Genomic DNA, 13,846 nt, shown 5'->3' on the forward strand with positions numbered 1-13,846 from the left:
GGAACTTTTTCTGTTGATTAACTGAGTATTAATCCTGTCATAACATCCTCATGAGAGAAGGGAAGCAATGAGTTTGCAAGCTAGAAACGAGTCTTTAACCTTTCATACTGACCAGGAACTTCAGATTTGCATAAATGGGGACGAATTTAAATTGAAATAATGGACCCTTTCTGATACACAGCATGCTTTTAAGTACCAATGGAAAAAAACTTAATGAAAGACGCACAGATCCTGAGCACAAGTGGCAGCCTGCAAAGAACTCGGTCTGGCTGCATCTCCACCATCTGCCAAGTGCAGGGTGGGCAGGCTGGCCGTGCATAGAGCATTCCATGTGCTCCAAATCTTCCTGGAGGTACCAGTGCTCTCTGCTGGCCACAGAGTCAGAGGCCAGTTGCCTGGTTGCACCAGTCGCATCCGTGAAGTTAGATTGGATGGATCTCAGCCTTACTCATTGCTTATGAGCAAATGTGGGCAGGACTAAAGGGCAATGTTCTTGTGGTAAGTGATGGCATTAGTGGGTTTAGACACTTTTCTTTCTTTGTTTTATTCATCCTTACATCTCACAATGGACTGTTTACTTAATGCCTGCAGGTATGCATGACAGCTATTACAGGATATTTACTGTACTTCCTTCCTTGCACTCTTGTCTTGAGTGCGAGAAATTGTCACATGAGAAACAACTAGAAACACAGGTGGGGAGGATCACCATGAGCATATCTATGTGTTTCTTCTAGTTAGCTGTTACAAAGATTTCAGATGGAAAAAAATCAAAGGTGTGTCAGACCTGAGTATTTTAAATGAATTCATGTAGAGACAAAAGTAACACTTAATCTTTTAATCACTGAAATTTAATCACACTTAAACTTTTCCAGTGAGAGGCATTTGCTGACATGTCAAAATAGGGGGGGGGAAGAATGAAAGAAACAAAAGGGAGCTAAACATGTAAAAGAGCATGAAATGTACGTATCACACAAGCTCTTCTTCAATTTGGAAACCTAATTCTGCTTTACAAAACATAAAGACCTTGTAGATAGGTATATAAGTCTATAGCAGACAGACTGTGCTTGAGCTGGAAGTCTGGAACTGGAAATTGATGAAAAATCTTTATTATTCTCAGCTCCAGTTGGCTGAGGGATATTATTTGATCATTCCTCTCTGTGAGGACATGAATAGGCAACCCAGTAAAAACTATAATCCAGGAATTTAAAGTGGCAAGTATTGTGTTAATAAACAGGCAGGGAATATGTGGCTGAATGGCTTGGGATTTTGTGGTTAAACAGCTGAAGAGATCCTTGAATCTGATACAGGCTTTGCAGTACAAGTATATTTCTTAAGAAATATATATGAGGAATCCAGAGGAAGTAGAAAAAGACTTGCTTAGACTGAGGTTAAATGACAGCTTGATTTCACAGCCATTGCAAATGGCCACTGCCATCTTAGATTTTTGCAAATTCATAAATTTGTAAAATCTATTTATTCATCCTTCCACGTGGGCAGCATCATATACATTGCATAAAACAAACTGTAAATACTGACTAGCTTGCCATTAGTGACTGGACTATTTTCATGGTTTAGGAATGGTATTCCCCAATTTAGTACTTCCATTAAAAAGCAAAAGTACTTCCCTCTCTGGTGGGAGAAAAAAGCAGACATCACAGATTGAGATAAGAACAATTTACTGGAAATAGCACTGAGCTAAGGAAACAAACAGTAACAGCAACTATAGTAATAACAAAAATATTCAAAGAGAGGGCGATTTACATGGCAAATGTTCATAAAGCTCAAGTCAAAGAAAAACAGTGGTGGACAGACCCTATGCCTTCCATGCTTACCCCTTCTTGGAAGAAAAAGAGCCCCTTTGCCCTGTCCCTGGCTTTTCAGATGTCCCTGATATAAAATGGTATTGAATTCCACAAGGTCTTCGCCACACCCCATCCCACTGATCTGGGCCAGAACCAGGACAATTCTAAACAGCTTATATAAGCATATAGAAAGGACACATGCTTTCACCTGCTTGCCACCAATTCTAGTCTGTTATTTGACTTGTAATACTTGATTCAGTATTGTTTGTAAAAGCAATATGATATATAACATATATTTACATTTTCTTTATAAAAGCAGCCTTTGTCACTTAGTACCAGGACTTGGTATCTATGGCTATTTGGGTTGCTACAGGAAAAGTCTTTTCCATCACTCTAACATACTTTTTTTTTTCCTCTTTATTTTAAGGACTAAATGCTTGCAAAATGTTATTTTTCAAAACAAAACTATTTTTTGCTGTTAAGGAAAAACATCTGAAACCACGATAATTATTTGTCTGTCTCTGAATCAAAAATAGTCAGGCTGATCCAACCTAGAGGCTAGATGGGCTTAGTGTCAATTTTTTATTTGGTGGGGCTACAAGTTATAAAGAGTACATCATGTTGAAACTGGATAGATCTGAAAGGAATTAAGCATCAAATTGTTCTGGACTTTGAAAGGTCATGCACATGCTGAAGGTAGTGATGATGTCTCTAATGAACTTGTAATAAGACTAAATGTGGAAAAGAAGCTTGTTCACTCTTCTCTTTTTCTTAGGAATTGAAAAAGGAAATTATGATTACAGCTGTAAGACTTTAGTTAGGACCATTTAAATTTGGCTCATCTCAGTGTAATGTGAGATTATGAGTCAGTGCTCCAGAAGCAGATAAATATAATTACCCTTTGAGATCCAATGGATTAGTGATAAGCACCCTTGCCACTTTAAGAGATGCAATAACAACCAAATAACAAAGAAATTGTAAGATGCTGAATTTTGTCTTGTGTACTGATTGAACTCAGTCAAGTGTATGGTTTTGCTTTTAAACTGATAGTGAAAGATTGCAGCTCCAGATGGGGCTGTATGTGACTATGCCAGCATGACAGCACTGCCTTCTATCAAAGCTTCTCCTCACACATTTTACACTGAACAGTGCTTTTGGTAGTTTTGGTAGCTCTTCCGGCAGGCATTGTTATTCCTTGGAGAAGGAGGAATAGGAGGTCACGGGAAGACAAGAGAAGTGGGTTAAGAAGCAATGGGTTTTTTCTACCAGTAAGTCTCAGTACTGTACATGTATTCTTGCAGTGTGGCAATGCAGTCCTCCTGTTGCCACCAGGGGAGAAATCTGTCTTTACTAAATGCACTGACTTCAAACAGGATGAGTTAGTGGCACAAAATCCTGTGTGTAAGCAAGCCCTACACCTCCACTCGCTGTGCTTTGCTCTTCTTGCTCAGCCATTTGTACTTTAATTGTAAAACCCCACTTTCTTCCGTTGTTTCTCTCTCGTTATTTTGGCATTACTGCAAGATTTAAGTTGCTTCTCAGATGTGCTGTTTTTTGTGTGCATTCCTTTACTGGTAGCAAAGACTTATGTATAGAACTTGAGGCTTTGATATAAGTGAGTTACACAATCATATGGCTTCGAAACCAGGGCAGAGTAATCAGGTTTTTCTTCTTTTATTGACCATTATGAATTTGGAATATATTCTTGTTTGAGATGCTGGAATAATGTAAAAAGCAAATACAAGACTGGGAAGTATCTTGTGTCCCTTTGGTTGCCAATCTGGGGTCTGGAAGAAATTTTCTTGCACTAGATGTTGGCTGCATTTTAATTTTTCCTTGTAGTTCTGAGCAGAGATCAGGTGGGTCAAATACCACAGATCTCCTGCTCTTTGTTCCAGGAACAGAGTTCATATCGTTACCGTGTAGGTTGTGGTGATGTCCAAAACATGCTGGCTACTTTCCAGGCTGGAAGAAGGAAGATGTACCTGCTTGGAGAGTTCAGTTGTTCCGGATGACAGAGATTGAGAAAGCGTCCAGGAATAGCAGAGCTGAACAGAAAGGCTGGTTGTGGCCAGCGTGATAACCAGCAGTCTAAGCTGCAAAATGTTGACATAGCTGCTGCCAGTGTTTACCAAAGGAGATCTTTAAGAACACATGGGACAGACATCTTTGAGGTGTGGTTTGAGTATAGCCTGTGCTGCTGTGAAGAGGAAACCTCTAAGTCCTTCCAGCTCTCCATGGTGCTCTCCAGTGCAAAGCTTTCTAATTGCAAACGCATCCCCCAGCTCTGAATGCTGTGCTTGTCCACCAAAGTGCTCCTCAGGAATGATAATTCTTGGTCAGCTAATCCCCTTTGATAGAGTTAGTGTTGGGTGGGCAAAGTGGTCAAGGCCAGGCTCTATGAATTTTAATATTTTTTCCCCTGTTTTCTGTGTTTAGACAGCATAAAGTAATTCCTGGTTTTGGGAATCTGGGGTTTCAGGAGCCAGAAGTTTATGTAGAGGAATATATGCATTAGTAAACAGATAGATTAGCACAATAAATAACAAACTGAACTAGTAAACTAGATTTATTAGTTAACAAAACAACTTAATTGGCATATTTAAGGGAAAGTTGGCTTTTTGTGTAAATTGACATGTTCTGTATAGGCAACAAGGCAAGTTATAGTCATCCATTTAATAATTTTTTTTTGTTTTGCTTTTAATATTTAAACATAAATCAGCTCAAGAGGGAAATTTTAGAAACAAGCTGTTCATCAAGTGTATGGATTGGTCCAGATGGAGTCAGATATTCTAATCAAGCCTTCAATCAAGGCTTACGTGATTGATACTTGAGAAGAAACTCAAATAACTTGAGGGTATATTGAAGCATATTCACTCAATTTTTTGATTCAATTCAATTCACTCCAGGTTTTCTTTAAAGTAATGTAATGCTCCCTTCTGACAGATCAGAACTAATTGAGACAAATATGCTGGGAAGATCCTGAGTGGCTACCTCTGAAATGAAGGGGGAAAGGAGTCCTTCTCAAGTAGTCCAGTTGCCTTTCTTTGCCTTAAATTGCTGCAGTTTCTCCTTATTTAGATCAGGGTTAACATCACACAGACCAGACTGGAGAGATCATATATTCATTGCTTTCCTGGAAGTGCCCCAGATGCTGAAGCTGTCATGTAAACTTATTGCTTTTTAAAAATAATGTTAAGGCAAATGAGAACTACGACAAACTGCATTTTTGTAAAAGGACCTTTTAATGTTTTGTATCTCTGCATGTCTCTTCCTCTGTGTTGCAGATCCTGTGCTTCCAGTTGAGGGTGGGAAGCAAGGTATCACATCGCTTTTTAAACGTGGGACTCATGAAGAATCTGGATGCACATCCCTCTGCATTGCTTTGGCATTTTGTTTCATCCTTGGCTTTTGAACAGCAGGTTCTGGGCTTGCCAGTAGCCTGGTTATTCCTATACTTCACTTCAGTCCTGGTTTGTGCTTTCTATATGAAAGGCCCATGTCAAGTAGCAACAATCTGAATTCTAGGTTGAAACTTGGCAATAGCAAAGCACCAAGTGGAGGAAGCTGTATAGGTAGAACAGGATGGGTTGCGTGGAAAGAGATGCTAAAACTGGGGAAAAGAATGAAGAAATATCATCTGAGAATAGCTGTGGAAGGACCATAGCCAAAACTGTGGACTTTCCAAGTGTAGATCATTTGAATATTTTGGGGATCCAGAAAGAGTCTCAGCTTCTGGCTCCATCTCTGTAACTGTAGGACTATGAGTTCAGATCCAGACTTTTCATCTGTTTCTTATGTATATAATAGCCTGAATTTTAATCTTGGACATAACACCCTGAACTTTGGAGAAAACTGCAGCTGGGTCTTTGTTGTAATTTTTAGAAAGTTGTTGTGGATTACAGCAAGGTTCTTGCAGTAATGCTGGGAGGCTTAATGTTCAGCAAGCAAGGGGTCATGGCTGGAGAGTGCATAATGCCATTCAAGAATATTGAAAAAATATAAAATGAATTAGTTGTGTGCACAACCTCCTGCCTTTGCCCTACCCCTGTGTATTCACCTCCTGCCCTCCCCAAAATTTTGTTTAAATCAATTTTTAATAGGTAATGTTTGCTGAAACATGGTGTACTTGGCTGAATAGATATAGACAGTTAAGTCTATCAGTCAGCACTCAAGTTTTTGACCAATAACCTAATTTTTATAACCAGTCTAGAACTACATAGAGTTTTAAAAACCATTCCAGAATGTTGCATGAATAAATGGGAAAAAGTTGTGTAATGGTGCAAGATGATGCTCTTCGAATCATAGAATATCCTGAGCTGGAAGGGACCCACTAAGATCATCAAAGTCCACCTCCTGGCCTTGGACAGGACACTCCAAGAATCATACCTGAGAGCATTTTCTTAATGCTTCTTGGACTCTGTCCGGTTTGGTGCTCTGACCACTTCCCTGGGAAGCCTGTGCCTAACCACCTGCTGGATGAAAAATATTTTTCTAATATCCAACCCAAACCTCCTCTGGCAGCTTCAGGCCATTCCCTTGAGTCCTGTCACTGGTTACACAGAGAAGACATCAGTGTCCATCCCTCCCCTTCTCCTCACAAGGAAGTTGCAGACTGCAACGAGGTGTCCCCTCAGTCTCCTCTTCTGAAGCCTGAGCAGACCAAGTGACTTCAGCCACTCCTCATGAGGCTTCCTCTTCAGACCCTTCACCACCCTCGTGACCTTCCTTTGGATGCTCTCTGAGAGCTTAATGCCTTTTTTATATTCTGGTGCCCAAACCTTCTCTCAGCACTCGAGGTGAGGCTGAGGTGAAGCTACAGAGCAGAGCAGGACAATCCCCTCCCTTGCCTGGCTGGCCATGCTGTGACTGATGGCCCCAGGACAGGGTTGGCTCTCCTGGCTGCCAGGGCACTGCTGGCTCATGTTCAACTATCCACCAACCCCTGGGGCCCTTCCTGCAGTGCTGCTCTCCAGCCTCTTGTTCAGCAAAATGTGATGCTGGAGAATGCGGGCATCGATCCCGCTACCTCTCGCATGCTAAGCAAGCGCTCTACCATTTGAGCTAATTCCCCCCATGCACAGTCAGAAATGAAATAACTATATAATAGATATCATAAATATTACTACTGTATAAATATCATCATCATCATCATTATTATTATTATTAATAATAATAATAATAATAATAATAATAATAATAAATATTTCTGGGAAGTGAATTTGCAAATCCCATTCATCGTCTGACACTTGAGTCTGTATATCTAATTCCTTGCATATGGGATGGAATGTTGTGTATCACATCAGCAAATGTAGCACAACTGTGCTACATTTTGGCTTAGCTCTTCATTGTAGGTTGGTTTGAGGACTCCTGGGTTCTCTTTGCAACTTCATTCTTGGTTACTTTTGGCCAAGTTATTAATACCTATTATTCCTTTTTGCCCATTTATTATATGACTGTAATATTTTACTTGTTAGGTTTATGGAGCGAATGCAGACTTAATTTTGAGAAATTATCTAAGTCTGGAGGTCTAGAAATGTGGCCTTTTAATCTGAAATATCTCAGTGTGTCATCTATACTTTCGACTTTTGCTATAAGGTTAATTTTTATTGTGCTTGGAAGGACATGGAAACAGACATGGTGTTAGTCCTTTTTCTTCAGGAAAAGGTGGCAAATCTGTCAGCTTCATGCTTGTGATTGGCATAAAGTAAATGGTCATACTAAGGAAGGTTGCTAGAGCTTTTTGTGGGAAAGTAGTTGCTAAAGAACCTGACAAAATTAATGTGGGATGAAAAGAATGTTAAAGCATTTCCAGAAAACACCACCACTGACAAAAGGATTGCTCTTTTTCTCCCTGTATACAGGTGCAGAGGAGCTTTGTATGGCAGGATGAAGGGATTGATCCTTGTTTCCTTAATTGGTGTTCAAACTAGCAAATATGGAGAATGGATTGATACAGGTCTCTGCTGCCATTGGAGCTACCTAATTTTTCAGAGGTGTTTTAAGACTAACCAACCCCCTCACTGTGATAATGGTAAGTATGTAGAGTTTTCAAGTATTTTTGTGGCCAAGGTTGAGTTGAGCTTTTGCTGCTGCAGCTAAAAAAAAGCACTGGTACCCTGTGCACATTGAACCAGAGAGAAATATATTATTGGCCTGCCTAGTTTGTCCAAAGAGGGTTTTTTGTTCTGTTTTGTTTTATCTGGGAACTTTTACTTGTGGATTGTAAGTTTGGAAGTAACACTTTGACTGAGAAATCTGACTGTCTCTTTTCCTATTTTTAATTTTTTTGAGGTTACAGAAATGATAATGCCACCACTGGTTTACAAATAAGAAAAGGGATGTTTCTGCTGAGTTACAAAACAGTTGTAGGTCACACTGCTTGCCTTGTGAATTCACTTCTGTGGGGGATGAGGGCCTTGTACAATTCACCTTTTAATGCTGGGCTTGAGTATGGCCTTCTGGATGGAGTAAGGATTTACGGTATAGGCAAGTGATTCAACGGGAAACCTCACAGGTCTCTCTGGTCAAATTGTGCCTCATAGATTTCAAAATTTTGGGATTCATTTGGAATACATTTCGCATTTCTGTTTTCCCCTCCTTTCGTAACAGAACATCTTGAGTCCGCACTACAATACTTTCCGGGCAAACTTCTGAAAGCTGAAGTATTTGCAAATAATATTCTTTTACTTAGAGAGGGTGTTCTTTGCTCTCCCTGATTGCAACACCTGGGGACAGTGAGTTGTAAGGCACAGCTGACATTCAGCTTAATCAACAGAGAAATGAAATTGAGGTCACAAGGGGGAAGTTTTCACCCTTCCAAGGCAGGACATTCAAGGCCTGTGAGTGTTAGTGTGTGTGGAAATTTCACCCATGACTAAACCCAGACTTGGCTGCCCTGCTGGTTTTGCCCAGAAGTATCTCATTGAAATCTTTGCAGATGTCAGAATTCGCACGGAGTGACTAAGCCTGGATTTTCCCTCCTAGTATGCTGTTGCACAGGGTTTGATAAAGTCGCTGTTCATTGGCACTCACAGCAAGCTGGGTCCATGTTAGTAATAGGTTGAGTAAATTCTGTAGGAAGCATTTCTTTTTCTTATGTTCTAGCTTGAAAGGTGTTGTATGTGCAAGAATCCCTTTCTGTTTTGTGAAATAATAATTAGATTGATTATGGAAAAGTCCTCCTTCAGTGTCCTCTTGGTGGTTTAGCAGTTACTTATCCATTAAGTAATTAAGTAAAAATGAACTCTGCTATTTCTGCTTCTATTATTGCTGTTATGCATATTCTGGAAGTTACTGTGTGAATTTTTGGCCAACTAAGTCTGTAACACATGAAGAGGGGAAAGTTGATGCCTGAAGACTAGGTGTAAGTTTTCTGAGAGCCCAAATTATGACTAAATGTAATGTGTTTTCCAAAGTAGGCCTGGATTTTCTCGTAATGCCTCAATATATTTTAATTTAAGTATCATTTGTAAACCATTACTTTACAGTCTTTCTGCAGGTATAAATCTTTAGGGGCAAAACCAGTTGATTGACATTTTCCTCAGCTCATGAGGCTGTGCTCTGTCCCAGAGAAACGAGAGGTGATTATATGCCAGAACACTTGCTGCTCTTAGATGCCTGGAACTGCTGTTCATTCAGCTCTGGTACAGAGGAGCTTCCTACATTTTCTTTTCTTCAGTTTCTCCCTACCCTCCCCACTACCTGTACTTGTTCTCTGTTTTCTAAATGCATCTGCACGTGCACATACAGCATATGCAAAACAATATCTGGAAACTCTTAAGAACTGTAGGGAACCGAGTTGAAAAGGCCCTAGAAAAATGACGAGGATTGCATTGCAGTGCGTTCTGAATTCCCCTAGGTGTCATGTTCTAACCCTTCTGAGCCTCTCTCTGCACAGGCAGATTCTGTTTCAATTTATGTTCATCCAAGATAAATAGCTGCATTGCTTGAGGAAATATTAATTTTTGAGGAGAAAAAAGGTCTTGGACATGACAATGCAAACACATAATTAAAAGGTTGTGCCCTTAAACCATAAAATACACATATTTTTCCTATATTGTCTGATGGGTTCAAAAAGAATTGGGAATGTTTGTTTTGGCTTTTCACAGCCTTCCATTTGGAAACAGTTATGAATGTGGGACTTGTAGTGAACAGGTTTGTAAGATGCCTTTTTCTTTTTTTTTTCCTTCATGGCAGACCCCACAGGCATCTGCCCACCTCTTCTTTCTTGGCTGCCTGTTTCTACCCCCCATGCTGACACTTGACCCTCATCCTCAGCTTTTTGTGGTAAAGGGTAGATGTAGTGACATTTTTTTTGGCAAGTACAAGGAACAGCCTTATGACTTGCCTTCCCACAGCCTTCTGTTTCCCATGTCTTTTAAAGTGTCATGTGTCCTGGGCTTGCAGGCCCCAGGGTGCTCTAGATGTGGAAGAGGAATAGCATCTTTCTACAGTGTATTTGCTCTCTGGCTAATTCTGTATTTTTACCATTCCTTTTATTTCTACTTCTCAATAAAAATGTCTCACAGGTGTTAAAGAGGAAAGGTGGCTCTGGGCTAGCCTAGTGTTAGTGTCTGTGTCCAGTACTGTTGATGTGCCGATGTGCAAGCTGAGAGAAGTTTCATTTGCACCAATTTGAATCCTTTGTCCTATGAGTTGTTTTTCCTTCTATTACACATGATAGAAAGCAACCCTGACTCTCACCCCTTTCTTGCCTATTCTGTTTAAACAGAATTAAAACAGCATATCACTTTATTGGCCAAATTTATTTCTCCAATAAATCTCTTCTGATGGACATGGGAAATGCAATTAATTCTGGAAAGGTTAAGACTCTAAACCCTTCTCTGAGTGTGAAACACTGGAATATCTGGCTTTTGACAGATGTAGACTAAAGGAAAAAAGAGACTATTTCTTAGAATTTGGAAGTGGAAATGCAATGTCATTATATAAATCAAAGGGAAGTCTCCTCAGGGGATTAAGTCTCCCAAGAGAGACTCTGTCCCAGAGTCTTCTCTGGGAATGGTGGGTGTGGCTGCTGTGGCTGCTGTGCATGATCAGGCTGTGCTAATGGGCATGATGTTGGTACTGAAATATGACCATCTGATGGGGGTTCAGACCATTATGACAAGTTGCTTCTTAATGTCTGTCTGAGTCTGCAATATGGCAGAAATAAAAGGCTTTATGTAAAATCATCTGGTTAAGACAGTAATGAAGGCTTGGAAATGAGGTTTGTTCATGCTTTCTGTTTGACATCTACATTAAAACATGCAGAGCACTGTTTATAATAAACTACATTGCTCTAAGTGACCACTGTCCTATAGTTAGGAAATTTGATATGTCGTTGTTATACACATTCCATTAGTAATGAAAATGAACTTTTCTTTTTTGTAATTTGAATTGTAATGTGTACTTCTGACATGTACCACAGTATTGCTACAGGTCATCTGGAGTGTGATAAAATAGCTCTGACAGCATGTAGTAACAACTAAATACTTACCTCTCCTCTCTCTGTGTATTCCTCCAGTACTTCTAATTTAGGCAAAATGTACTTACCTGAAATTATAGGCAGGATGCATTGTTGCAGATTCTGGGGTTACCCTTCTCAGTTCCTCTGAGAGAAATTCTCAAGAAGTCCTCCTTTCACAAGAAATTTAAGTGGGGCATTGTTTTATGGATGTGACGTGAGGACACAGCACAGACAACCACCCAATCCAGGTAACTAGAGGGAAGTTATAACAAAATCAGAATGGTGATATAAGATGTTAGAAAAATAAACACAAAACTTCTAAAATACATGTCAAATCTGCCTGGTACCAGTGCAGGTTTTTCACCAGAGAGCTGCTCACTGGTTGTAGGATGCAAGATGCTGCATTTGAAACCCTTTGCAGTGATGATGATGCAAGCAGAAGGGATGTTTTGGAAAATGCTAGCACAAATACAAATTCTGAGTCTTTCCTTCTTTAGTTGAGTAAGGTAATAGTGCATAGCTGATGTTTGAAGACCAAACAGGGAAAACAATCTCTGGCTGTTAAAGAGACCATCAGGAGGCCAAGAATCCTCATTAACTTAAATCAAGTTTCTCTTGAGGGAGTCCAGATCTAATGGATGAGAGCTCTATTCTACAGGCAAAGATGGATAAATTGTACATTAACTGGGCAAGAAAATAGTGATATGTATCAGGCTTGGATTAAATGTGAATATTAATTGGGTGTAAATTCTCTGGTTTCTTCTTGACAAATGGGATGCTAGAAGAAGTCTCTATAGCTGTGCCTTTGAACCTCGTTGCGGGTCTTGTCCAGCTCAGGATATTCTGTGATTCCTCATTACGTGAAACAGTAGTGCCTGTTAGCCTTGAGCAGCCCCTACCTCCATTTGGGTGAGGGCTGTTTCTGCCACCGTGACCTCCTGGTTTTCCCTCTTCCTGTCTGCTCCTTGAGCTGGAAAGTAAGGATGAAAGCAGCTCACAGTGTGAAATGGTCTGTCCCTCCCTGGTTTATAAGTACCTGCTGGTACTTGTTGTGTTGTATAGGCAATGAGGAGAGCCTGCAAAGGGAGCTGGGTGTTACTCCAGGGGGTGCTCTGGCACAGCTGGCCAGACTTGGAGGTGCAAAAGCTTTTCAGTGCAAATTATGTCTTATGTGAGACTTGTTCATGCACTTGCTGCCTTAGAACTTGCTATGGTAAGAGAAAGGCCAAGGTCAGGTTGGATGGGGCTTTGAGCAACCTAGTCTAATTGAAGGTGTCCTTATCCATGGCAAAGGGTTTGGAACTGGATGATCTTTGAGACCCCTTCCAACCCAAATCATTCTATGATTCCATGAAGAAAACAATAAAAATACTCTTCAAATAGCTGACTTTAGAGTCAACTAGAATGCAGGTGCCTTTCTGTAATACATAGTTTCCACCTACTTTGTCTTAAACTTGGCTTTTTTTTTGCAAATTATTCAATGAGTGAATTATTCAAAGTGAGTGCTGGCAAAAAGCTGGGCTTCTGTACCAGTGCCCTTTTGTTGCTGCAAATGGAGCAGCAGCTGACCCTGCAGTGACAGGGCTCGGGAGCTGTGGCGCAGCCGTGCTGTGAGATCCAGAAAATGGAGAGCATTCGATCTTGGTCCATGACAGGTTTCCAGGGCAGGTCTTATGGCATGAGTAATTACAGGAAGCAGGATATTTTGCAAGATGTCAACTTAAATGTTTTAATCGGTCCTTTTGGTCTTAAAAGAAACCAGTCTTGTTTTCAGCACATAAAACATGGTGTTACATCTGGCTAGTTGAAGAGGAGGGACTTGCCTTCCAAACTCATAATGCCATCCAAAGTGTGATTCTTTCCTTGATAAGGATTATAGTTTGCTGATGTTTGAGGAGAAAAATTCTCTGAGAGCTGAATATGCTTTTGGCATACCAGGAAGCAGGAGAACAGGCTGACTTGAAGTAAGATTAATATGATCTTATGGTCAAATATAGTAAAACAGCTCTGTGGTTGGAGTGATGGTAAACACTGGTCTGCAAGAGCTTGTTTTTTCCCCACCACCCAGTTTAGAATGATTTCAAAAAGTTTGGTTCTCCTCTATTTTTGATCGAAAATGAGGACTTCAGATTTTTTTTTACAAAAAAACCTTGGACATTTCATCAGAAAGCTGAACATCTGAAAAACCCAAAGTAAAAAAAAAAAAAATTACTTGTCTTGCTACAAACTTTGTTGTTCCATGTTAACATTTTTCTTTAAGGACTGAAATATTTGCCTTGAAACACCAAAGAAACTCTCTTGGTATATTCAAGAAGAAGGCCCAATACATGGTGCATCGTGGGAGATGTAGTTTAATCTGAGAGGCCAAGCCAAATCCAATTTAAAAATTCTCGAGAGATGACAATATAGCATTCCAAATGAAAGCTTCTTGGGCTCTAACCTGAAAAATACTGCTCTGTAGGGATGATAAACAATTTGTCAGGTCACTGGAACATTTGATAAAAGACGTATGCTTGTAAGGAAAATGAAATGAACTCCTTTTTTCTTTCTGGATGGTAGCCTTGTGAACCCAGCC

General features: G+C 40.1%; 1 pseudogene; it reads left to right on the plus strand.

The window, feature by feature from the left end:
• Positions 1–13,846, plus strand: part of LOC128787713 (chloride channel protein B-like) — a 93,770-nt pseudogene that overhangs the window by 13,372 nt on the left and 66,552 nt on the right.

Source organism: Vidua chalybeata, chromosome 1 (assembly GCF_026979565.1).
Source record: "Vidua chalybeata isolate OUT-0048 chromosome 1, bVidCha1 merged haplotype, whole genome shotgun sequence".
Lineage (NCBI taxonomy): Eukaryota > Metazoa > Chordata > Aves > Passeriformes > Viduidae > Vidua > Vidua chalybeata.